This window comes from Dermacentor albipictus, chromosome 4 (assembly GCF_038994185.2).
Source record: "Dermacentor albipictus isolate Rhodes 1998 colony chromosome 4, USDA_Dalb.pri_finalv2, whole genome shotgun sequence".
Lineage (NCBI taxonomy): Eukaryota > Metazoa > Arthropoda > Arachnida > Ixodida > Ixodidae > Dermacentor > Dermacentor albipictus.
Window position 1 is genome coordinate 61406114 of NC_091824.1, and position 27778 is coordinate 61433891.

Sequence of the window (27778 nt, forward strand, 5' to 3'; positions counted from 1 at the left end):
TGCCAGCCATTTTCCGAATGGCTGATGTTCTTAACGGGCGTGCCATTGGTATATATCTTGCGATCTATTCCATGCGTTGTGTTGTTGTGATTTTTGTGTACAGTCTGTTTCCCATTCTGTCCAACGTATAGAAACCTTGAAGTGCCACCACTGTTCCTTTTTTGTTGAATTCTGATGAGAGATAAAAGTCTTGCTCCCTGTTTTTACCCTAAGTACGTTTTGAATGGCGGGAAATTTTAGTGGACAGCGAAGAATAAATTTCAAACAAGAACGAGGCATCCACATTAAGAAACAAGTGATTTTATTCCCTTGTGTTTCTCATACCCTCACCATACTAATGGCAAGCACGCGCGCACTTGAGTTCCAGTAACCATTTTGTACTTGACGAAACGGTGACCTAAGGATACTTTGAAAGCAAGAATAACGACTCGCAATGTAAACCTGCTGTTATTTGTTGGTGGCAACATTTTCTGTCGCTTTTTCCTGTGTTAGTAGGTTCTTTCCCTGCTCTGAACGGAAGTTTCATGGTGGTGCATGTTGCAGTGCGTTACTACAGTGGCATTCGCAACCATAAATGCCTTGCAGCGTGACTCCCGCGCTGTGTATATTTTATATTGCCCTTTGAATTGCTCATGAGAATTTCGACGCTATGTTTCTCAGTGCAAGGACCATAAAGTCCATTCGCTGGTGTCCCATAAACAACCGTGCGCACACTCATCGTCATTCTCGTTGTGGAAAGAGCCTTTTTTTGAGAAAACGGTCGCCCGTTTGCTATTGCTTGAGCTTGTACTTGTTTCAGTAGCTCATGTTTCAAATGCCCCATTTTTTTTTCGTTGAGTGCAGGCACAAATGTGGGCCATTACAAAGCTGATTGCAGCATTCAGGCTTTCGCGACGTATGCGACATCAAAACAAAAACTCACAAAAAGTTTTGTGCGACCTAGAGCCATGGGGTTAGGAAATGGCCAGTTTGCTTTGACGCTTTTTTGAGGCCCAATGGATATAAAGCCTGCCACGGTGTTTTGAAAAGAAGTCGGGGCATGTAGAACACTGCAGCCAACAGCAGCGCATTTGGCACAAATCTTCAATGTCCCCTTGCCTGCCATATTGAACTTGTAGCGGTGTGTCACCGCGTTTCGAAATGAAAGTTAAGGCGATCCACATCGCCAGCGTAGTAACAAAGAACAGCAAACGAAGACGACGAGATTAGGAAGAATAATGTAGCAATACATGGATTAATGCTTCGTGTGGATGTATGGCTTTACCCTTTTTGGTATTTTATTCGATGTATTTTTAAATCATCCGAATGTGGCCAATACCCCTGTGGGCTCGAGCCACGTTTTGAGACAACAACAATAACGACAACGACGACGACAACAGCAACAACAAATGGACTCATGTTATGAGCCAACAACAACAAATGCGTTCATTTTATGAGGCAATAACATCAACAAATGGTTTCAGGAGGCAACAACAACAATTGACCATGTTCTGAGGCAACAGCAACAAATGGGTTCATGTTCTGAGGCAACAACAACAAGCGGGTTCATGTACTGAGGCAACAACAACAAATGGGCTCATCTTCTGAGACGACGACGACGACGACGACAACAACGAAGACAACGACGACGACAACGACAACAACCCGCTGGGTTCATGTTAGGAGGCCGCAACAACAACAAATTCGCTCTACCTAAAGTACTCTCGTGAAATTTTTACACTGGCATATTTAAAAAGAGGAACAAGTAGAATAAAAAAATGAACACGAGTGACAAATCCCAATCGAGCGTTAAAAAGCGAGTGACGGGGAATACGTGGAGCCGTTAGAGGACGTCGCCACACCTGATGATTGACGAGACACGATGATCTGATTGTTTTTTACGCATGTACTTCTGCAAGGGACACCGGCAAGGGCGAATAAAAGTGTGACTAAGAAATTTATGGCAGTTATCGAACCGTTCTACATCTACGAGTATAATTGGTTGCCATTTGGCTAAAAGAGTTGTTGGTCCGGGTTCCAACATATGATGAACGAAACACTGACCAAATTCATTAAAAATTTGGCCAGGTATATAGGGATGATATTATTGTCTACTCCAGGAGAAGGGAAAACCACGAGGAGCACTTATACAAAGTACCGGAGTTTCTAAGCGTCGCAAGACTTCAAAGTTATATCAAGAAAGTTAGCTTATTTTGCAATGAGGTGGCCTTTATTGGAAGGGTGTTTGACGGTAAAAATAAAAGCACCAACAAAGGGAACGTTTAGCGCACCAAGAAACTGGTTAATCAATGATGTTCATTTTCGCCGTGTGTTTTTGAGACTGCCATTTCCGCACATTCGTACGAAACTATGTCAGAATGACTTAACGTCTCGGCGCATTAACTCAAAAGGGCCTGCCATTTAAGTGGTTCGAACAATTCGAGAATGGCCACATGGAGCTTGTCCACATCATTTCATCGGGCCGTGTTTGAAGGGACACTGAAGCGATTTTGACGATTTTGTACAAACGTATTCACTCGTCGGGGTTGACCCTTCTGATCATTTGGTGACCCATCTATGCGCTCCGCGCAACGCGGTTAGCTTACTATAAGGTTTTAAAAATGTAAATCGTTACCGATTGCAGAACGGCACTCCCCTTAGTTTTCAGCCACCCCTGACCACGCGACATGAGGTGACCATATAACGCCAGTAGGGCGAGCTATCCGATTGGATGACCAGGGCGCGTCATCGATAATTTTTCCAACTTTGTGGTGAAATAATGTTGTGCGTAATAGCGGGAACGTTAGTTAATTTGTTTCTACATGAACGAGTGTAACGGAAAGAGAATGCACAAAGACAATTTATCTGCACTCAAGCACTTCCGGTACAGAGCGAGTGTTGTCAGCTTGTGTTACAACGTTGTCCGTGTTGACGCGAGCTCTGCGGTCGTTGGTCTCGATCTGTCATTTCGCGAGCACCATGGTTCACCCTTGCGTTGTGGGCTGTAAACTTAGTGACATGTGAAGCTGCGACAAGGTGTCCCTCTGCAAGGCAAATATGATAGGGCCGTGGATGCAGCACTGGTTAGCGGTATTCGATCGGCACCACCAACTTCAGGTTTGCGGCCGTCATTTCATGCCGAAGGATTACAATACACCGTAATAGTGTTTAGCGTGTCCGGCATTCGGGTAGACACAAGCGCAAGGGGACTACGCCTGGGCGTTTTAAGAGATGGGCGGAGTCGCAAAAGTGAACGGCCTGCACGGTGCCGCCACCTAGTGGCACAAAGCTCAACGAAAGACGGAACAAATATCGCAGTGACCAAGTACGTTCGACTTTGCTGCTTGTGTAGATTGTTTAATAGGAGCGTAATCCGGACCACGTTGTTCTTCTAAATATTGAAAAAGCATCATCATCACTCAAGGTGCCGAATACATATACGGTCACACTACGGATTGCTGGCACCACAGCCCATATTCATCACAATCGTTTAGTCACATTATTTATGGTGCTCATGCTTTAATATGAACGCCACACCTTGCTTATATTAGGGAGATTTTCGAGTTAATGGGCAGAATTACTGCCCTTTTATTTGCCCGATTCTGTCGACGTCTTTGTTAACACTTGAAATTCTTCCAGGCCAACTAGCTAAATTCTGCGCCGCCACTAAGACATTTCCATAACGCTCCAGAGCACTTGATTACCTAATTTATTGCCAATGTCCAAACTGGCCCGCACACTTCACCCACGGAAAGACCCCACACACCCGCTCGACGTGTTCAGCGATGAAGAACTTCTAAGGCGGTTTCACTTTGACCGGCATGGCATCGCTTTCATATCCGACCTTCTGTGACAGGACCTTAAGCTATGGGGCGACGCACTATAGCAGTGCTTGTGATCGTGCAAGTGGGTGCTGCACCACAGTTTTTCGCAACAAGAAGTTTTCTAGTGGAAGCAGGGCATCTGGTTGCTGTGCACGAGGCGGCAGCGCCCCGCATTGTGCGCCACCTGGCCCTTGCCTTGAAGAGGCGCGCCAGCCGCTTCATCAGGTGAGCGCATTTCATAACACGTGTGCATGAAGGCATTTCATAACACGCGTGCATAATGCACACGTGTGCATTATGCACACGTGTTCATAACAGGTGTGCATAACACGTGTGCAACCGTACACCTTATAATTTCATCAAATGGTATCTTGATCTAAACAAAATCATTATTATGTATAAATTAATAATAAGGTGGCTGATAGAATTCACCGAGGACAGCGTAGACGCGAGGAACAATCCTCGTACGACGCATGGAAATACCCAGAAAAGATAGGATTAAAAAAAAAAAAACTATTTGCAATGCTTCTGCTGAAGCAGGAAATCTAAATTTTCGCCAAGCAGTACACTTACCATTCTCCTTGTTCCTCTTTCTGTTCCCCTTTCCCCCACCCCCAGTGTAGGGTAGCAAACCGGATGCTGTTCTGGCTGACCTCCTTGCCTTTCCTACCCTTGTTTTCTCTCTCTCTCTCTCTCTCTCTGTTTTCGCTGAATAGGAAATCGCTGTCCAGTGCAGTTGTTTTATGACCTTTCGATACATTGCAGATAATGCTTGTTTGACGCTCTGGAACGCTTTAATAAGTAACTTTTTGTAAGGATTGCAAACAAGCTACACATATTAAACGTTCATAGTTATTCAGTCGCATCATGCTTCCTACTTCAGCAAACATCAATACCGTACCCAGTGTAGTTCACCGAGGAGACAGGGTAAAAGCAACTATACGCCTTGTATAACGTGCTAAAATTTGGTGAAGACGAGTATGCAGTAATTATTTTCAAAGCACGTAATTAGCCTACAAACTTTAATGTTTCGGTTCACGTCATTCAAGGAGTGGCCTCTTTTTCCCCAAAATCAATAGTGTCTGCTGTTATTGATCCCCTCGGGCAATCAAATAAAGTTTTGTGGTGTTTCATATAAATGTCTCCAAATTTGCCGAAACGGTGGTTTTAACATTTTTGTTTATTTTTATAACAGTGGGACACTCTTCACAATGTGTACTGCATACTGCCCCTACCATTTGCCACATTTTATCAAAATATGAACTCAGTGAGCTAGGTAGTTCTTTAGAAAATCGTGAAAAATGTTCTTTGACTCTTTCAGTGCTTCCGGTCGCATTTACCACTGCGCTGCAAAACTTTTTCAAAGCTAACGCACGAGTGCGTCCCTTGTAGGGAAGCGCCGCGAGTCCGAGTCTTGAAAGATCAACGGCTACAAAGACATCGGCCACCACAATGAGACGCCAATGAAGGAATAAACAACCGTATGCCCGGTCTGGCTCGTTCTGAGCATCCTCGTTGCACTATAGACGATAGAACGAAGGAGCACTGATGAAGCGAAGCGGCAGAAAGGGTAAGAAAAGAACGCTGCTGTTTTCATTGACTGCAAAACTTCCGCCTTTTTAAAGCGATGTGGCTCGGTCCCCATTGTACGTTAGGCACGGTCCGGTGAGTCTCAATGGGCGATATCGTTGTAAGGGAGGGAAGCGCTCGGTGGCACTGGCGTTGGCACCGACATTTCACATGCTAGAACGCGTTCGCACAAAGTGTTTAAATAAGGGAACTGCGTGCATAACTTTCCGTTTAGGACCTTCATGCTCCTTTTGTTATCCACTGACTTCGTGGCACGGCAGGTTGCTGTTAAACCTGCGCTTAAGAAAATAGTGGCGCCGCGGTGCGGTAGTGAATACGAGTGTCTCGAAAGCAGACTTGCAGTGTTATGCTGCATGCTTTAAGCGTGGATTGTCTTCATTCGAATCGTTTTCTTGAAACGTGAAAAAAAAAAGAAAAGGAAAAAATTGCTTTTGTACGCATTTGTATAAGTTTCCAAGTTCTGTTCATCTTCTCCTAAAATTATGTTGCCCAAGTGGGCAAGTGTATCTCAGTTACTGATTGAGCGAGCGAAAGAGCACCGGAGGCTATGCTCGACGAGCAAAATGAAACGCTTTTCCTAACTATGTGTGCGATTACCAAAAATGGGTGCTTCCTAAAGGCTTGCGTTATTTTGAACGTTCTTTGAAATTGAAAAATGAGTTGCTTGAGCGATGTTGTAAATATGCCCATAATGCTATAGAACACAAACATGTGCTCAGTAATTGTATTAACTGCATTCATTAGACGGTAATGTCCAGCTGATTGCATGTCGTTCTTCTTCAAGCTCGGCCAACGACATTGCTGGAAGCGATAGCTGTAAATCATGCACACTCACACGCTTTCTGATCTGGCACTGAAGATCTAGTGGAAAGCAAGAGTGGGATATATTCAGAACGCCTGGGGCCCTTTGAGCGAAACGTCACAGGAACGGGTAAACTTACCCAGCCATCGTGGCCTTCAACGAGTTGTGACCTTCAAGAAATAATAATAAAATTCAAATAAAGAAAACTGATTTGTAATCTGTCATTATTTTAATCATGTGACCTGAGTTTACATTGTAATGTTTTTTTATGGAACCTGTTTTGTGAGTTGTCTCTAGATTTATGGGAGATGCCATAATGTTCCAGTTTGTTTATTGTGAATATTGTTGTGAGCTGTTTTAGTGCATTTGCGCCCACCTGCGTCTTCTCGTGCTACTAGGTTTATCTTGCTCATGACAGGCTTGTAATGATATTTTTATTGTATGTTGCTTGTGAAAAAAGTAGGCGGCGCCATTCAAAGATGTCAACAGCTCTAAATATTATGCGTAAAAAACAACAAAAATGACAACCATTCCACCCTGTGAAGATGGGATGGTTGTCACTTTTTTGTGTTGCGAGTCTCGCGTCGTTAATCGTTCGGAGGTGCACGGGCTCGCGATTGTCGTTCTCGTTCAGCATCGGGGAACGTTCTTCAGCGGTGGTCGTTTCGCGCCACCGTCGTTTGCATTCGCGTTGTTGTTCCCTCGGGCGCTCATCGTACGCATGTTGTTCTTCGGGTGTACGAACTATACGTGTCCGCCCCATCGATAACGCAGCTGTTTTTAGCGCCGATACTTCTGCTTATACACTGCGATAGCCTAGACGTCATGCTATTGTTCACGGCGGGTGTTCTAATCTGTTCCGTATTTTGACACCTGCGCCGCCGCACTGCACCCGTATGGGTTTGTCAGAAATCGCCAAGACCCGCCGTGGTTGCTCAATGGCTATGGTGTTAGGCTGCTGAGCACGAGGTCGCGGGATCGAATCCCGACGACGGCGGCCGCATTGCGGTGGGGGCGAAATGCGAAAACACCCGTGTACTTAAATTTAGGTGCACGTTAAAGAACCCCAGGTGGTCTAAATTTCCGGAGTCTCCCACTACGGCGTGCCTCATAATTAGAAAGTGGTTTTGGCACGTAAAACCCCATAATCAAATCAATCAAATCGCCAAGTCCGTTTCTGTTGCCGCACGCCCAAAAAATTATGGAAGGTTAGGCATATACAGCTTTCGCTGTAACAGCAAAACTAAAGACAAAGTGGCTTTGAGCAGCATCCGAGCCGGTTCCGGGAACAGACAGGATTTGTCTTATTTATTCTCAACGGCAACAGTTTAGCCATCTATCACATCGGCATATGCAATTGTACGGGCCTCTTACATAAATGTTTGCCCTGGTATTGGCACAGACGCTCCGGGATTCCTCGACACCAACTATGATTTCGTGCAAAGTTATGTCTATTTTATATATATTTTTCGCTTTCTTGCAATCAATCGTGCTTTTCGCTCAACGCTGCGCGTCCATTTTCCTTTATAGCGCCATTGTTATGTGCGCATGTCCAACAGCTCAAATGTGCTGTTAAGTTGTGTAGTGGATTTCGGACGGAAGTATTTGTTTTTGACCCGAAGGGCGGCCTTTGCACGCGCACTTAAACGCTATATCCATTGCTAGGAGGTAATGCATAGTTTTGGCGCCTCAGGTGATCTGCTTCCATGAAAACGCCAATAATACCCCTGCAAGAATTCCTAATGGAAGGAACATCCATGCACGGGCAATTTCAGGTGAAGTGATTGCTTGCGCTCATGAGAAATTCCACCTAGATATTCACCATATAATGCTTTGTACGCATAAATGGCTGGATGCTGTGTAAGTAAAAAAAAAGCCGTTACGTTGTTAATTCTGCATGCGCGAATACTCAGTGTAGAGGGGAGGTACACAGAGTTGTGATGACATCTGTCTCAAAAAACATGTTTTACAATACTTCATGTACAGGTAATGTGGTACCGGCACTTGGTGTAAATGGGTCACTGTTAATGCAACGCCGATGTGACACGCCGCGATTCAGAGCTCTACACAAAAGGTTCAAGCCATTAGCGATATCTTTGTATGGAACAGAAAGGCTATGAAGTATAGAGATGAAATTAACGAAATACTATATATTGGGGGGGGGGGGCAAAACGCTAGAACACCCGTGTACCGAGAATTCGGTACACGTTAAAGACGCCCAGGTGGAAAAAATTAATCCGGAGTCCCCATCTACGGCGTGCCTCATAGTCATATCGTGGTTTTGGCTCATAAAATACCATAAGGTCAGAATATTTATCACTCCAAAGTCTATAGCTACGCTTAAACATGAAACCGAACACCAATGTAGAAATGTGATGGTGGAATTCACTTTTCGTCTTTCCGTCTAGTCTCTTCTTAACACGGCTGCTGTTTGCGCCGACTGCCAGATCGCGCCTGCTGCCCCCGTTTATTGCGTTCCTTTTTCAGATCAAAACATGACATTCCACGGAGAAAGGCAGGAAGCGTCATCTGTTTGAACGCATCGAAGCGGATGAAGAGCAAGGAAAAAAGGGAATAAAAAATTGAGAAAAAAGCGATGGCATGGCTACAAGAAATTCCGGCCAAGTCAGATCGTTTCCGCCTTAGTAGAGTTGAATATCTCTGGCCCTTTTGACCATGGGAGATCCACTTTTAACAAGCTTCTCTTTCTCTTCCTTTCACCGTAACTCTCCCCGCCTCTTCTCTACCACGTGTCTTTTGTTTTCTTTCGTTTATCTCCTTTTCTTGATTGAAAGCAAGAGATGGAAATGCAGGATGGGAAGCGTTATATTTTCATGTGAATGACGTCACGTTTAAATGTCGCTAGCGTTCTTTTAACTCAGTTTTAGAGAAGAAAAGAAAGCCAGGGAAACAGCACGGTTGAGGAAGAGCAGTGCTGGAGTGAAAGTGCGTGTTCAAAGGCTGAGGGAGAACGCCTGCATAACACTGTCACTCTTGATATACCAATAAATCTTGCTGAATGACTAAAAATGAGAGAACTATCGACTGCTGGCCAAGTGCTGATTAAGCGGCCATAGCCTAATAAAGGAGAAAATAAGGAATATAAATGCCATAGCTCTTTTTAGGAGGCTGATATCCGCAACTTAGCTTACGATTTACATCGTGACAAGGCAAAATTGTTTATTGCCTTGCTTAGTAACCCAGGGAACGAACGGCAATGCGTGCTCACTGACCTGGAGAGGCAAAGCCGAAGGGTGGGTCTAAAAATTATTCTGCAGAAAACTAAAGTAATGTTTAACAATCTCGGAAGAGAACAGCAGTTTACGATAGGTAGCGAGGCACTGGAAGTGGTAAGGGAATACGTCTACTGAGGACAGGTAGCAACTGCGGATCCGGATCATGAGACTGAAATAATCAAAAGAATAAGAATGGGCTGGGGTGCGTTTGGCAGACATTCTCAGATCATGAACAGCAGGTTGCCATTATCCCTCTAGAGAAAAGTGTATAACAGCTGTGTCTTGCCAGTACTCACGTACGGGACAGAAACCTGGAGGCTTACGAAAAGGGTTCTACTTAAATTGAGGACGACGCAACGAGCTATGGAAAGAAGAATGATAGGTGTAACGTTAAGGGATAAGAAAAGAGCCGATTGGGTGAGGGAAGAAACGCGAGTTAGTGATATCTTAGTTGAAATCAAGAAAAAGAAATGGGCATGGGCAGGACACGTAATGAGGAGGGAAGATAACCGGTGGTCATTAAGGGTTAGGGACTGGAGGGCGGCAGAAGGTTAGATGGGTGGATGAGATTAAGAAGTTTGCAGTGACAACATGGCCACAATTAGTACATGACCGGGGTATTTGGAGAAGTACGGGAGAGGCCTATGTCCTGCAGTGGACGTAACCAGGCTGATGATGATGATGTTTGTGTGCATGTGGGGGAGGGGAGGGTAGGTGCTGCACATTTTGTTTGAAATGATACAAATAGAAAAGCTGGGCAAATCAGATACTTATATGCATTGTCAGTAAAGCAAAGAAAGGAAGTGTCGATTTCTCCCACACAAGAGTAATATTAGACAGCTGCTTCGTTAATCAACGCTAAGCAGCAGAATCCGCAATGGGCGCAGTAGCCTCTCAGCTGTATACACTGCGAAGAACGTGAGCCACTAGCAAATAGTGAATGCTCGAAGAGATTGGCGTGTGATTGTGATGAAGTCGCCAGGACAGTTTGCTTCCAGCAGCCTCAATATAGCAGCGGACATCCCAGAATGCGCGCAGGAACGCAAGCCAGCTGCATGGGACAAACGTCAAATACTGGAAGTAGGCTTTTCCACACTGTTAGGTTGCCCTACAGAAAACAATCGACGTACCGCTTATGGCAGAACTGAGTCTAGAGTAGGCTTGCAAAGGACAAGCATTTAGTGAGGAAGAGGTTGTGGCAACGATAGCGAAAGCTGCTCGTGCTGTGTTTCCAGTTCAATAGATGCCGTACGCCACCTTATTTTTGTAGAGTTGTTCAAATTAGATATGTGAAAAAGCGCACTTGCAGGATTTCCCATATGCTCCATTGCGCATGGCAGATGGTAGGGCGGCAATGAGAGCGGACTTGACCATGGACAATAAGCGATTGGAGTAGTAGTAACTTTACATGGATGGTGACTTTATGTAGGCACAACTAATTTTGTTGAAATGCCATTGTAGCTGTGTGTAGGCAGAAAACCATTCCACACAGGAAATGACAAGTTGATTGATTGTGCAAGAAAACTAAAAATGTAAGAAAGAGTGTAAAAATTCTATTCGGTTGTACATTTCTCCTTTAGCACAGTTTAGTACTGCACAAACGTCGCTAGCAATTTTTAATCATTTTATCAGATAAAGGGTGAGGGAGCCTGGGCTGGAAAATTACACATAAAATTGAAAAAGGGGGTACCAGCGAAACAGAAAGGATGCGCACACAAGGAAGGAAAGCGTTAGACACGGACTCATGTTATTGGTCCGTGTCTAACGCCTTTTCCTTGTGTGTGCGCCCTTTGTGTTTCACTGGTACCCCCTTTTTCAAGTTCATCATGCGCCAACTGGCCCAAGAGCTTGCGCTAATGCAAAATTAGACAAAAACAGATGGTCAATGATTACCTGTAGGGGTACGAGAAATCACAATTGACTTACGCAGTACTGGTGTTCTATAGTCAGCCAAAAACAGGATACGGGAAGCCAAGAGGATAGAAATTCTTCACTCAAGATTTATTACAAACAACGAGTAAAATGCATTCAGATGGTTCCCAAATATGTACGGTTATACTCACAACTCTACATCAACATAGCTTTAGGCATAACTAATGCGAACGTTGTTACAAATCAGTTGAACGATGTCTCAGACAACCGCACAGAAAAAAAAAACATACACGTTATCCACTCGGACCAAAATAAATTGAATTATTTTACGAAATTAAGGGAAAATATATAGGTTCGTTTATTCATGTACGCGCGTAGTTCTAGCAAAAAGAAGAGAAGAAGCGCTATTTGTTTACCGAAGTTCGCAAAGAAGAATGGTTTGCAGACAACAACATCAATTTGTTAAGAGTGGTAGAAAATGCGACGGCAAGCTGCATGCCATAAAACGCGGCACCAGTATTAGAACAATAAAAGAAATCAAGGGACACCTAAGCACTTCTTATGAGTACTGAATGCGAAAGCGTTGATGTCCAATTGAACGCCGCTGTGCAGTCCTTCGATCTTTGCGCTGCTAGTAATGCACAGTAGCAGAAGGTGCTACCTGAGCCAGCAGGCAGCAGGAGCCTGCGGTGCCAACACCGCCTGCCAATGAAGTCCTGCGGGAACTGACCGAGGAAGCAGCAGCGGCCACCAAGGGCTGGCTCGCGCAGCAGCTAAGCGCAGAGATGAGAGAGAGAGAGATATATAAAGAGAGAGAGAGAGAGGGAAGGAGGGAGGGGGGGAGGGAGGGAGGGAGGGAGGGAGGGAGAGTTCCGAACCGCGCGCCGGCTTCCGAGAGCGAGACGGCGGCAGCCGCACGCGCGTGGCCGACGACAACCCCTGCGGCGTTGAGACGCCGTATCGGCTCCGTCGAGGCGCGCTGGTGATGTGGCGTCGCGGCGACGCTCTCTCCCCTCACGCAACACGTGGTGCGCTGACGTGGCCGCAGGTGTTCCGATTCGGCCGCTCTGCTCCGTGTAAGCACGCTCGTGATAAGGCGTCGCGGCCCATGGGAACTTAACGTGAGATTTCGCTGCTATAGACACCGGCTTTTTGCCCAATGGGCCATTTGAAGCTTTCGACTGAACAGTTATACGAAGCTTGCCCAACTTACCTGTGATCCTCTACATAAGTATAGACCAAAAATAACTCAGAGTGATTAAATTAATGCTAAAAAGTAAGGCTGCAGATTTCGAGGTCAACGCTCCCGCACCGACGACGACGCCGGCAATGCTAGAGGGCCCACAACAGCGCGGGCATGTAGGCTCCATAGTGTACTCTACGCCTAAGGAATGCTACTCGGAAGCACGCCATGACGCCACGGAATAGCTTTATTTGACTAATTCACCCGTTTTCGATGGTCAATGACTGGAATTGCTTTGCTGATGCAAAATTTGTAAGGCGCTTAAGCCTGGCCTTAAGTGTGGAACGCGATAGATTTGAATCGTGCTCCCGATTTTGGTCATGCTCCCGTCATCTCAGTCATCGTCATTCTACCACCGTTAGAGCGTCGTCATAGTCATGGTGTCATGCCGTCTGCCAAAATATGTCAATAATAACTCTTCCCATTGTAATAAAACCCAGTTATCGACATCGGCAGCATACTTTGGGAATGTCGCGCTCGTGCCCATTTGATACTTCGGTCGTTGATGAAGAAGCCAAGAGCACTTGATAAACTACCAACGCCTTCATAGCGGTATGACTATGGAAGAAACCATGGCACTAGTCTTGTTATGACGGCGCAAGCAGTTTTGCTCGTATGTTGTAGACACATTTGGGATAACTGCCATCGAAGTATATAATTTTTTTATAAATAATGTGTATTGTGCATCATGGCCCAGGCACACTAAATAAATAAATAAATAAATAAATAAATAAATAAATAAATAAATAAATAAATCGAGTTGATGTTTGCACCGCTTGGAATCTCATCGCTTAACTTAGTCGTAATTTAATATAATTAATATAATATAATATATAATCCCAACACTAATATAATTTACTAATTCGCGCGGAATAGCCTCCTTGTCAGGCCACTTCGAAATTTCGTTTTCTCCTGTAATTCAGTGCTGCTTCCTCGCATGATTTACCGCAGTGAATGCGGTGAGGCTTGCGGTCATACTTGCGGGGCGGCTCTTTTGCACATACACACACAAAGATTACAAGTCGATTGGAGGACGAGTGCTCGTCGAGTCTACTTGTTTCTATTTGTGTTTGTGCATTAACTCCGCCCTGCAAACATGACCGCCACATACTGCAGCTTCGTGCATGCCGTAAGTGAAGACAAATGACTCGTGAATGCCATGCTTGGCGAGCCTTTGGGATAACCATTTGCTGCTCCTCTCAATCTGTCATCGTTCGAGCGCATCACGTAATAACGCTAGCAATGACCGTAAATTATGAAAATACATTGGTTACCGTGTTGTATGAGTTCGATCCTCTGACATGCGGGCAAGCTATCGCTTCAAAATGCAATAAGAAAAAACCAAATGCACATTATAAATTGCTATGGGGACGATTCATATAGCAAGAAAAAACAAGGAGCGAATATGCCCTAGCCTTCGCTCATCCTTTTGAAGAAAAGCATCATTCCGAAAAAAAATCGCAGGGGATTATCATACGGACGGGTGCAGCCAGCATAGCTTTCACAAGGACGAAGAGGAAGAAACTAACTACAGCAACTCTGCTCACCATCAACTGAATGCTTTTGCACCGAAGCGGAACTTATATATAGGGTTGCAAAGAAAGGTAACAATTACAAAAGACCGAAAAATAAAGACTAACTTGCGGATCTAAATGACACTGTTACACACGAGAACTAGATCATTTGGGGGTGGGTGGGGGGCGGAATCGACAGTGTGCTGACGCTGCAGTTGCCTTTTTTTACATGTTGCCATGGCCTCTATGTGTGTTTAGGATGACACATAGGTCTGCGTCAGTCAATGGGTGCTGGTTGCGCCCGTCGATACGTACCGAGTAGCCCAACAAAATGCAGAGATTCGCTTGTGTATTGTTATATGTATTGTTTTTTACGTAGGCAGCAGCCCTTACAACGTTTAGTATGAAAGCAAAGCTCTAGCTCGCCCCCCTCCCCCATTCATTGACTTGTTCACTAATTACGTCTGTATGCTTTACCTTCACAGATGTACGCGTGGTGTGGCTGACTATAACCATTACTTCTAGCCGCCTGTTAGGGGTGAAGATGCCAGGTTTCGTTTACTTTTTTTCTTTCTAGGCGCGAGCCACGTTGGAGAGATCCTGTCTAGACTACAATCTTTCCGTCTCAATGGAACAAAAAAAATAAATCGAACATTTCATAGTTTGGTTGAGGCGGCATTGCACTTCAGCACTTACGGAGGTTTTAATAAAGACAAGGCCGCTAAATCACGCATCGAGGCAGAAAGCCTGCATCAGTTTGTCTGGTGCTTTCTGGCGTTTTTGTCTGCTCGCAACGATAATGTAGTTAACTCGCTCACCCTATTGTCGATATATCAATGAATGAATGAATGAATGAATGAATGAATGAATGAATGAATGAATGAATGAATGAATGAATGAATGAATGAATGAATGAATGGTGATAAACCTTTTTGAGCGAAGGAATGGCTCTATGGCATAGGTAGTGTATACAGGGCAGTTCTTTATCAGGGTTACTAAACTAGTAGCAGTGCAATTGCTGAGGTGCAGGCAGGTTGAAACACAAAATTTGAACAGTGCATACAAGCAACTTTATGGGCAGCATAAAGAAAGAAATCAGGGTAGGTTATGTTGCATTGCAAACCATATTTAGTTTTGTTCTGATCTGTGCATGTTCAAGTCTATTCTAGTGCGCTGCACTTGAGCTGTCCGCTATCATGCAAAGACATTTCAGCCTGATGAAAGACTAGTCTTTGTTAATAGTCTGAGAAAATGCGATATAAAACTATCTATGTCTAGGGCGTTTCACGCCTTACGCATGCATTACCTAGGCATGCTTCATGAAGGAGGCTTTCATTATTGACACTAGTCTACTAAAGGTTACATGAAGTTAACTATCGTCGGGCTTTCTTAATTGCTCAGACACTCGTCCAAATTTTTTCCTGTGCTGAGTGCTGAAAAACCACGCATCCAGCGACAAAAGTTTACGGACCGCAGGATCTCCTAAAATGTTCAGTGCCCGAACAGCCTGTAGCAACAGCCTTTGAAACTGTATACGACGATATTGCTAGCATATTCTTATCGAGGCCCAAAATGCAAATACCAGACTGTGCTGTGAGGTTGCGGAGATACCCAGCTCTTGCTCAGATCTCGTGCCCAGCAATATTTTGTCTTCGTGTGTTCTTATTTGAAGTTTCTTTTCTCAGTTTCACGCAGGGCTTCTTTCTTTTCGATAATTCGAAGACACCACGAGTATGCGGCAAATGAAGCGTTCGACTGGAACGATGTATTCAACGACACGAACTGCGATGCACAGATATAAGACTGCGAACTCACCGCAGTTATTCAGCGGCTATCGCTTTTAGTGGTCGAGCTCGAAGTTGCGGGTTCGCTCCGGCCATGCATAGATGGGCGAGAAATGCAAAAAAAAGGAAGAAAGGTAATGTACTTATATTTACACGTACATTATATAGTTCCAAATAGTAAAAATTATTCCGAATCATGGTTTTGGCACCTAAAAATGCAAGAATTGAGGGTACTACGGAATATTTGAATGTCCACAAGCCTGTCATGAATACTCCGACTGACAAGGCTGATGTATGAATTGGCCAACTCGCAGGCAATACACATTACTAGAACGCGCACAAGCACTCTCTGTAACAGGAATATGAAGCGTGTGGAGCAGGTTAGCCCAGCTCAAGAAAGCTGTAAGCGCTGTCGTTGCGCGTGGAGAACTAGCAGCACTGCTGATATGTCCGACGCATTGTGGCTTCATTTAAACTTCAATTACCCTTAAATGTGAGCGCATGTGGCTCTTAATTTTCACATCACTTGTGTTTATCTGACACGTGCGGTACGAGTGGTATATGCGGTTTCAATACCAATCGTTAAATTATTTTGTCGTAGCGAATGGCGCAGTTCGTGTTATATTTTACATTTGTATATTTTCCAACGCACACTGCAGCCGTAATCATAGTGCTACGTTAAAGAACGGAAGAGATAGAACCGGTGACAGAATGTCCTCTAAGTATTTGTTAGTAAGATATAGAATTGCTGAATTTATTTTCAGTGCTCGAAGGCAAACGAGCGTCTAATCTGACTTTACGCGTGAAAATGCATTCGCGTATCGAATCACTGGTCACGAAGAAGACAATGCCTCTAACGCTGCTTGCCTTCCGACTCAAACAGTAGTATTGACTGCGGGCTATTAGAAATATATACAGTCGATGCTAGGCCAACCCGAATCATTTTTCAGTAGTACAGCACCTAGTATATATAGCAGATCTCTCGGATTGCTTCTAAAATTTTGTAGATGGAATGTCCTCTCAATTTCTTTTTTAGATAGCGAAGGCCACGACTTAACGAAGTCCAATCCATAGATGCGAATAAAACGATCCGTTAACGTTACCTAGCTCATTAGATTCAATGCCCAGCCCATCAGAACAGCTGTGAGTCTTGGATTTATTAAAGCGAAAGTCTTATTTGTCTCATCGTTCAGTCGATCTTCAAGTCCTTGAACGAAAACGTGGCGACGCTAAGAAAGGTAGAAACACTACCATCATTATCAATGGCTCATGTCGCCGTAAGCAAGCAAGATGGATGATGGATGTACATGACAAAGCGAATTGGGTTGGATAATAAAGCAAATTAAGAAGGATGATGAAGCAAATTAAGCGGATTACTAAGCGATTTAAGTGGATGACTCAGGTGAGTTAACGGAAATAAAATAAGATTGATTACTAGGAGATTTATGAGGATTACTAAGCGAATTGAGAGGAAGAATAAGAGGATGACTAAGCAAAACAAGAGGTGTGACTAAGCAAAGTAGACTAAGAGAATTAACGGCGATGTGTACGTCATGTGCCCGGCTTTAATGAATCGGCACTTGGGCTTTCGCCTTCAAGTCGTCTTAGGGATAGCATAAGAGACCCTGTGAATTTTTGCCTCAATACTTTAGAGAAAATTATCTTCTCGAAAAGCTTTAGAAATCCACTATATGATATAGTGGATATAGCCTGGATTCACCCACTGTATCACCTGTAAGTATAATGATCTGGTTGAATTGCGCATTTGATACATATTTTTATTTTTTTTATTTTTCGTTTACACCCTTCCTCTAGAATATTTTAATCATTTTGCCACTTCCTATACAGAGTGTAATATCAGCGGTTGTATAAACGCTGGCAAAAATACCTGTTTTACAGTAAATAGATTCGCTCTCATCAATCTATAGTTCATTTCGACTTGAATAGAACGTTACACATTCCTTCTTCGCTTAGAAAATCTTATCCCTTCCTATACAGAGTATATTATCAGCGGTGTTATAAATGCTGTCAAAAATACCTGCTTTCTAGGAAAGAGCTTCGCTCTCTCTCCAATAAATAGTTCATTTAGGCTTGAATCCAATGTTACAAATTCCTACCAGACTTAGAAAAGAGACCTAGTGATTCACCGTTTTAAGCGAAACAACAAGTCTGCATAAATGTGCCGGGGAATCCCGCTCCTCCCGCGATTTTGCTTTTTCCTTTGGCCCCCGAGCTGACAAGATGCTGCGCGGAAGAGCACTATCCAAGCGTTCGGTCTCGAGCGCCTCTCTGAGCCGCCGCTTAGCACACCGTGGGCGGTAAGCTCTCCTTGAAGCGGAACGTGCGCCATTTTTCTTCTGCCTCACTCGAGCCTGCTTTCCTCGATTTCTCTTCAGCACGTCTCTCTGCCCGGTGTCCCTAAAGCCGCACGCAATGCTCGTATATGGCATCTATACACTGAATTTGTCTGCCCTTTGTATTTTTGGTTCGGCCGCATTTCTTTAAAGAATAACTTTCATCTGACTTGTCTCCTTGCCTCGACCCATGGTCAGCGTGGTAAATGTACCAGAGTTCAACGGGTAAACATATTGTGCCTGGTATCGAACTCCCCTACTTTTGGTCTAAAAGCGACAGCAAATGTGTACACTGCTAAAATTTATTCGGGAGCGATGATAAGAATTTACGCCCGTGGAAGCATAACTGGGCGCAATTACTTCACCAGCAGAACTTTCTTCGCTCGATGGACCCGTTGACGAGATAGGCATTTCTGCGTAAACTTCCACGGCAACCAGAAACCCGGTGTCATCGCCATAACCTGAACGTAGCCTTTACGAGCAGTTGTTCGGGCCCACTAGGGCAATTTATCATGCCTTTTCGTGACAGCTGTTGTGCTATAAAATTAAATGACTGAATATATCCTATTCGAATACTCAGTTAGAAGTGACAAATTAGGCTTAACAAACCCACACGAAAAAAAAAAAAACATTAGTGAGGCACCACTGGCGCGGAGGAGCACAACATAGGTCGAATGCCTTGTTCTTGGTAGCGTCATGACTTAGTGTGATTGTTGATTGTTGATAATGTGATTGAGAAGTGGGTCTGCGCGAGTACCATTTAAGGATGCTATATACACAACAGTACGACAGAACTTCGTTTTTAGAACACGTTCATTTTGCACGCACCCCATCGAACTTCGTTTGTAAATATAGAGCCCACCAACTCCGTGCCTTTTTCTTCTTCCTTTTCTTCCTTGCGGCCTTTCTCTCTCTCCAAGGGTCGCATCTCCTCCATACTAAGTAGCATGTAGGTCAGTATACACGTGTCAGCTGAAATCGCTGCGTTTTATGAAAAAGACCTTTTGCTCCCTCTCTGTCTCTGTGTACCGATGTGCAGAATAAAAAAAAAGTTCAACTTCAAAAAAAAGCATCGATGAAACATTGTTCCAGCGCACCAACGAACACGGATGAGAATAGAAAGACAACACGAACGCCGGTGTTGTCATCGAGGCCAGTAGCACGCCACTTCAGCTCGGTTTTGGGGCAGAATAGGATGAGACCGCGGCTTACATGCGTTTTGTCTTGGGAGCGTACAGAGCCTTATATGCCGATCGTTTTAGTCGAAAGCCAGGCAACGAGACACCCAGGCGTTCTTCCCCGGCCCGAAAAAGTAGTTTATTTAGTACGGCCTCCGCTTTGTCTTCTAACTTCACAAACAGCGGCGAAAAATATTTGGAAAGGCATCGCAATGAGTTCGGCACAGCAGAAGCAACGGTATACGTGGTCGGCAAAGTACGTTGGTGTCATGAAGCAAAAACACCCGCGAGATTTCTCGCCGCACATTATTTCTCTAACGCATCGCGGGAGTATCGCGCAAGCCCTTCCCCACTGGACTTCAGAAAAGCAAGCGTCCCTTAGAAAGCCAAGAGCATCCCGCCGTACCGATGCCGATCTCTCTCTAAGAACGGAGGTGAAGTTGACAAGTAAAGACGAAATCGGGAAAATGACGTTAACTGGAGAGGCATGCTACTATAAGAGAGCCAGAGCAATGCACTAGCTTGCAAGAGAGAAACGAAAAATCTGTAGGGGAAGTAGTGACACGGAAAGAAACCAATATAAAGCAGGTTACGAAAGCTCTGCAATAGAGCGGCAGGAAAAAGCAAGTTCTTTAGCGCTGACGGGCGCAGGAGGGGCAGGATGTGTATCGAAGTTGGCACCACAGAAAGCCATGACGCACTGCCACCCGGGAAAAGAGGACGTCTACTTTTCACTTGTGTGTTTGATTATAGGCCCGCACTGCTGACATTGCCGAGATTCTAGTCCGCCTCTACACGAAAGAGATGGTCGTGGTATAGAGAGAAAACGCGAGTGGTCTCGAAGCAAGAAGACTGCTCTTCCTCGTGCATCCTGTCCGTGGTCGCGCTCTCGGAGAAAGGATTGCGGAAGGCAGCGGAAGCGGAAATGGCCGAAGGAGAAGTGGTGGCAGCGAAGGAAAAGATGGAGCCACGAGAGCTGCTGAATTATATGTGACCTTCGAAGTTGAGCTCCAAGTGAAAGGATCTTCAGCAAAGAGGCGCTGTATACGCAGAGCGCCCGCTGCGCAGGCGAATGAAAGTAGTGCACAAAAAGTTAGCAGCACGGTTTGTGGTTGTCGCCCGACAGAGCGCGCCTGGAAAGCTTCTGCAGCCGCCGACAACAGTCCGTTGCGTCGCATTATTCATGCGTGTTTCGTTCGTTCATTGAGAGCAGCGCTGACGCCGGGTATATGTCGTGTCAGGGTGTGTAATTGAGTCTGTGTTGTGACCTGCTATTGCCAATCTAAGAACATTACCGCACCATTATATAATTGATTGTCTTGAATTTTGCCGTCTGTCACATCAAAAGAATTAAATGCCCTAGGGATGTCCAGGAAGCAATGCACTAAGAAATCGAGGTTTAGCTTACCGTTGCGCTTTATGGTAGTACAGGCGGTGGCGGCGTTGGTTTTCGTCCACATGCGCATTTATTTAGCATTTCTAACAGCGGGGATTTCACCACGCACTTATGAACTAAGCCTCTCTGAGCAAGGTGTTCAACGCTGCATGGTCAAGCTGTAGTGTATCGCACTTTAAAGCAAATAATTGCGCAGAATAAGAACGATGCCGAAATAACATACGTCATCTTCTCGCATCGAAGTGTTTTCTCATCATGCGATCGTCACCGTGCCATCGTCGTCATCAGTTTCGTGCAATCGGCGTCACGCCGCCGTAATCTTCAACCCACCCACACAAAAGGCGATGAATACGCTTGGCCACAATATAAATGATATATTTTCCACTGTATTGTCGAAAAAGCACGCGCATCCAAATGCAATATCGTGGTTTGTCTTCTACGCATTTACAATAGAAGTTGCACTGCTACCAGCGATTGTAAGGACCGGTAGTTTCAAAGAGTGTCTCTAGAAATCGAAGAACAATGTGGCCTAGCGACATGGGGAAACTACGCCCTATAGCCGCGTATATTAGGCAAAGGAACACGCAGTAAACTGGGACATTGTAACACTTGTACCAGTTGGATGTAATATATAACCAAAATTGAACTTTGAATATTTGCTCATTCAGACAACTGACATCAGCCTTGACAAAACGGATCGTAGTCTGCATTGCCTCAGTGCGATCGATTCGCAGCAGGATATTTGAGGATATTGCAATGTCTTACTGCCAGTCTGAATCAATCGCCACTCCCACGAATTCCCTAGCACATGTGGTTTACAATTTATTCAAATTTGTTTAAGTAACCTCATACCAAATTTATCTAATAATTAAATATAAAGCTTTTAAACGCACAAGCAGCAACACTGCCAAATATTTGCACCAATTATGATTTCGTTAAAAATACAACCTGAATCACTCTCGTTTGCATCATCTGGTGCATTTGTTGTACAGTATCGAAATGCAGCCGCCCTGGCCGGGATTGCCCCCGTGACCTCGTGCTTAGCGGCGAAGCACCATGAACACTAAGCAATCATGGCGGATTCCTATAGCACGTAAAAATGGCAGTGAAAAAGAAAATGCTAAAATGTGGCAAGAGCATCAATGTCATTACGATGAACATTTTCAGGGCATTCCTATATTTGAAGACAGTTCAAAAGTCGGAGAAGGTGTCCATGGAGTGAATACTGAAATGATATGAACACAAATACTATCGTCTTTAATTGTTCTCCATCCGTGCGCCATACTCTCCAGACTGACAAATCTGAAGAAAGTCTGGTTTTTATCTTGATTGATGCAGAGAAAACATTCAAACGTGGGTACGACATCCACTTAACGCATCAGTTACCTCGTACCGTGCAACACATGGTTTTGTAAACATATAGTCCAAACATTCGTGAAGTCTCTACCTATGCTGACACACTTATCGTCTACTGAAACTCAACACGAGACGCGTTTATTATTCACAAGCGCAAGGACCGCAATGGGAGAGAGGGGTGGGTAGAGGACAAGGGAGGACATGACATCCAGCGCCTGCTCGCCCTCACGGACCACGACATGGGAGTGCAGCAAGGCTAGAGCGTAGGACAGAACGAAATACGAGTCATTCCGGTCTTTTCTTCCGGTCTTCTCCTAAAGTGAGGAAGGAGGGAACGCTATGAAAAGCTGCCTCTAGCACCTGCGACAGCGTAGGGAGTGAACGCTTTCTCAGCGTTTTATTTACTTCTGCAGTTCGTAGGCAAACATGACAGCGCGGTGCATTAGGACGCAATCATTCTTTTGTGAGTGTTGCACACCTCTTTGCCCATTAGAGCCGCTCTCGGGGCCCTTCCGAGTGTCTCCCGGTTAAATTACCCTGGAAAAGGGGTTCTAAAAGTACCCTCGCGTGACGCGCCTGTCCGCGGGCGTCCCTGCGCCGACGCCCGTCCTCGTTGTTTTAATGGTTCGTTATGCGGAGCAAAAATTAACGGTCATAAACGCATTCGCACTGCGCCTCTCTCGGGTCGTCTGGCGGGCCCACAGAGGCGAGTAAGCGTAATGGTCGCCCTCCCATTAGTCCTGCACCTACGTCGTGCTAAGGACGAGCGAAAAAAAAAAATGAAGCATAGTTGTCAGCCATTTTTCAAACGTGCGCTCGTGTGCAGGCGTCGCGATGTTTTTGTACAGGCTAGGATTTGCCGAGAACGAATGCTTGCCTAGAAAAACGCGTAGCAACTTTACTTCAGTGGGCGCTGACATAAAACCTTGGTTGGGAGCGCTCACAACGCTGGTACTTGGGAAACGGATCGCCACTGAAGAGTACATAATTAATAGATCAAAAGAGGAAGGAATCTCTTTAAAGATGTTTGCGTTAAGAATACCACACGAAGCGCCATATGTCATACATTCTAAAGAGCGCCAAAAGACACAGACAAGGAAGAGCACAGGACCAGCGCTGACTGCCAACATTTTTTATTACAGCCCGAACAAATACATACTATTCACAACGTGCTGAAAGAGAGAAAGGAAGAAAATAAGGCGAGTCATTGTCGGTCAACTTCTGCTGCGCATGCGTCATAATCGTAAAAGTATATAAATCTAACATACAAAATAAGGACACAACTGAAACTGATTAACTTCTAAGGAACTTAAGTTTCTTATCGCAAAGAGCTATAGAAGGGGCGCTTCCGCAAGTGGCTCCTAAATCGCAAATTGAAAGGCCTCAAATATTTTCTTGGCCATCTGATCGGTGTGTCTTCTCCGAACACGTCTGCCTTTTAGGCGGGGTCAACAGCCACACTTCGCACAACGAACAGAAAGATTACAATCAGTCTTAGTATTGACACAGTGCGCATGCTCACGTAAACGTTCATTACGGCAGCGTCCCGTTCTCCCCATGCGAGTACAGCCGCAAGAGGTGGGATTGGCATGAACTACATTAGTATTGTTATCTACGGGCTTGGCAGAATGCCGCTTATTACACAGTCTAGGCCTTTGCCGGCTATTGTTGACTTTTTGGCGCAACCTTCCCGACCTGTTACGGGTGGTAAACAGCACCTTAACATCGGCCCGGCCCGCGGCTTTCTTAATGCGGTGCGACACACAATGTACATGCGGGATCGCAGAATTCTCGAATATGTTCTTTACCACATCGCTCAGTTTCATGAGGCAAAGACCCTCTTGCAATAAGACTTCTGTCAAGAATGACCAAAGTTGTGCTGTAGAGCCACTTACCTTAAGCCGATGGACTTGGTTAGCGAAGCTGCTGGACATCTAGTGGGGTAAAGGCGAACGACAACATTTCTGAGAGTAAATGTTAAAGCGTCGGACACCGACATCATATCTTCATAGCATTCAATCGTCTGCTAATCGTCTTACACACATCACGTACTTTCACAACCATTTCCACAAAGTACTCTTACACACATTGACTTTTAACATCGCAGTGTCCGTATGCTACCCGACTACGCCTGACTGCATGCAGCCCGAGTACCAAGTTGGGGAGGGGGTGCGCAATACGTAAGGCTGAAGATGTGACGTAGAGAATAAAAGCAGAAGTGTTTCTTATTAGGAAGGACAGGAAATAGAAGTATGAGAGAAGCTAGCGCTGGACGCGAGCGAGTAACTTCGATTTCTTCGAATCGGAAGGACTTGGGCTTTACAGCTGCAAATAAGGCGGGGCGCCACGCATCGCAGCAGTTAGAAGAGGCCCTGGGAAGAGATCGCCGTAAGCAGAAGGGGTTGAAGATGCGAAGCGACGGCGCGCTGAAGCAGAACGACTTCGCTATGTCGCTCTAACTGGGGCAGCCAGGGAACGCCGGCTACACCAACAGCAAGCAGCACAACGGCAACGACCACGCAAGAAGCATCCCAAGAACGCGTATGCACATTAGAGGAGCAAATCGCCAGCGATCCGCTGCGCGAGCAGCTGAAGAACATGACAACAGGCTATGGAAGAAACGAGAAGCACAGCGTTAACGGGTCACTCGCCAAAAGCTAGTTTGTCAGTGGACTTCCGAGGACGATAAGTGCTTTCGCAAACATTTCATCGATGACGAGCTGCGAGTATTGTTCAGTGTTTGTGACAACTTGTGGTTTAAACAGGATGTGTCGCGTGCCAAAGAGAAGTCAATGTCCATGACTGTCACAGGGGCCCTCAACACTGACGCATCGAACCCTGGAAACCAGTGGCTTCCAGAATTCATGAAGGAAGTGCTGGAGTTACAACTCTTCACACCTACAGCAAGTACAGACGTTGTCATAGATCGTGCCTTTGCTAGAGGTACACAACATTTGAAAACATTGAAATATGTATCACACTTCAGCATTCACAATCGCCTGATTGCCATCATGGGCACGACGAACGATAAAAGTCGAATAAAGATGTGTGTATGAATGCCTTCACCTTAACTTAAAAAATCTTCATGAGATAGGTTATGCTAGAATTTTTTTACCGTCAGTGCGGAAGAACGTAATCTCGAGAAACTACCACTCCAGTTACACAATTTCATTCGCTTGAGTGTTTTCGTATTGCACGCGCCATCTGAGCCTCCTTGTGACTTCCAGGGTTACTCATTGCTTAATTCACGGCTATCCTGTGGAGTGTACCCACAACATTTTCCGTATACAGGGTGTTTCGCTAAACTTGAGCCGAACTTTAAAAAAATATGCAAATACTGCGTAGCTGGACAGTAGCAACGTATAATGTTTACCGTCGCTTGGAGATAGTACGATTATTTTCTTTTTGCATGCCGCTTAAATAAATAATTATTCTTAATAAACAATGAACTGCTCAATTATTATGACTACAATAAAGGTGTCGATAAGGAAATTGTAAAGCAACATGAAAAACTCCCGGTACAGCTTTCTGTTACCCAATACGTGCTACACCCGCCGTGGTTGCTCAGTGGTGTTGGGCTGCTAAAAACGAGGTCGCGGAATTGAATCCCGGCCATGGCGGCCGCATTTCGATGGGGGCGAAATGCGAAAACACCCGTGTACTTACATTTAGGTACACGTTAAAGATCCCCAAGTGGTCGAAATTTCCGGAGCCCTCCACTACGGCGTGCCGCATAATCAGAAAGTGGTTTTGGCACGTAAAACCCCATAATTTAATTTAATACGTGCTACGTAAAAGTGATTTTCCGAGCGTAAAAGAAGCCAGCGAATATACGCAAAATGCGGCCAGTCGCGCGGCAATTTTGCTTGTATTCGCGGGCTTCTTTCACGCTCGGAAAAACATCCTCATGTATCGTGTATCGAGCAACAGATCTGTTAGCACATCGAAAATTTTCGGCTGAGCCACGAGAAAGTGAATGTGCTGATTTACTTACGTTTCATCCATTCATTCATTTATTCATTCACTTACATACATTTAGGACCCATGAGCATTACACAGAGTGACGGTTAACACTATGTGCGTGCATTTGAACGCGTGCGCGACTGCGCCTTCTATGTATGCACGTGCGTGCGTGCATACATCGGTGCGTGCGATTGTCAATGTGTGCGAACATGTGTATTCATGTTTGAGCATGCATGAGTGCCAACATGTGTGTGGGTGTGTGTGTACATCGACGTGCGTACTGTGTGCGTGCGTGTGTGTGTGCGCGCGTGCATGCGTGTACGAGCATGTCCTTGCTTACACCTGTTCTCAGAGACAAATGATATATAGAGTTTAGTTTAACACATACATGAATCCACGAGAAAACAAAGGATGACACTGAATTTATCGAATTTGTTTCTTTCTATAAGCAAAACTGACGTGAAAAAAAAAACGCACGTGTGACATCAATCTCGCCACCCTGCATTTCGTCACGGCGGCACCGTCACCATCGGCACGACCCCGCAAGGAGTAGCATAGTGGCTCACCTTCGTTATGTTTCTTGCTTCAGTGGCAGCGCAATGTCTGACTGCTGGTAACGCATTAAAGCTGCACCATCATTGCGTCATGCATCAAATCTGCGGCGCCGGAAGCTTTAGATGACACTTTCGGTGCCGTATCGGCCTCCTTTGGACAAACGAAAGGTGAATAAAAACGAAAGTGGGTTGGCCGCAAGGAACTTGAACACGGGGCAATGCCATTGATGACAATGGCAACATCACAGGAGGGCAGGCATGGTCAGGTAGACATTATGGACGTTCTTTCGCGCTTGTTAGCTTTTAGAAATCACTTAAATGAAAACATTTAGGCCAGTTCAATAAAAATGTTTGCGCTCAGCTGCGTCATATAGAATATGGGCTCGAAACTACTCATTTGTTTTAGCCACCCAAGATCAAATAATAATAATGTTATTAGCCTAGCTTTGTTAATTAGGCAGAAGGCTGTCCAACTTACTCCATATCTGGAGGTTACCAACCTGGACACTTGAGAGATGGCACCCCTGTAACAGAGACTTCTAGTGGTCTGGTTTTTAAAAATTTGGTGCTTGTAAAAAAGGAGTCTGATATATTGGTGTTGTAGTACACTTCTGATAAAGTAAGTGTGAAAGCTTGGGCATGTTTTTTTGACGGAAACCTAATTCGTGAACTTAATCGCATTTTCCCAACTATGCACTTCTTACTTTAAGATGGATTGTCCTAGAAGCATCGCAGTTGGATGGTGCATGGCGCAAGGTGTGCGAGAACATTCTGCGCACTGTCGATTACACTTCTGAGCGTTGGTAACATCAGTCCCGATTTCCTGTCATCAGGCTCTTGAAAACGGGGACCTACCCCAATCCCCTATTAATAAGCGAAATATTTCCCGAAGCCTTGGCTCCATATACTTGCCCTCGATGGGGTTACGCGTTACGCAGCGACAAGGACAACATCAAAGACCGTTGGGACGCGGTTCTCCATATCCCGGAACTAGAAGAACAGACATGGGCAGTTCATAGGGCCCGCGATGCGGTCGAGAGGCTAGGTCTTTTGGTCCCGACGTGGGAGCTGCCCGCTTCGGGCTAGGAATCTAGCGTGACCTGAAGGACCTGAATAAAGTTTTTCATACCATA

The 27778-nt window shown here is 45.1% G+C and overlaps 1 long non-coding RNA gene across 1 annotated transcript in view; it reads left to right on the forward strand.

Annotated features, from left to right (window-relative positions):
* The window catches only part of LOC135896421 (uncharacterized), an 80347-nt gene extending 71263 nt beyond the window's left edge, over positions 1–9084 (forward strand). Inside the window, exon 3 of the long non-coding RNA XR_010562699.2 lies at positions 8683–9084. This is a non-coding gene — a long non-coding RNA (uncharacterized lncRNA). The remainder of the gene's footprint in view (positions 1–8682) is intronic.
* The last annotated feature ends 18694 nt before the right edge of the window (positions 9085–27778 follow it).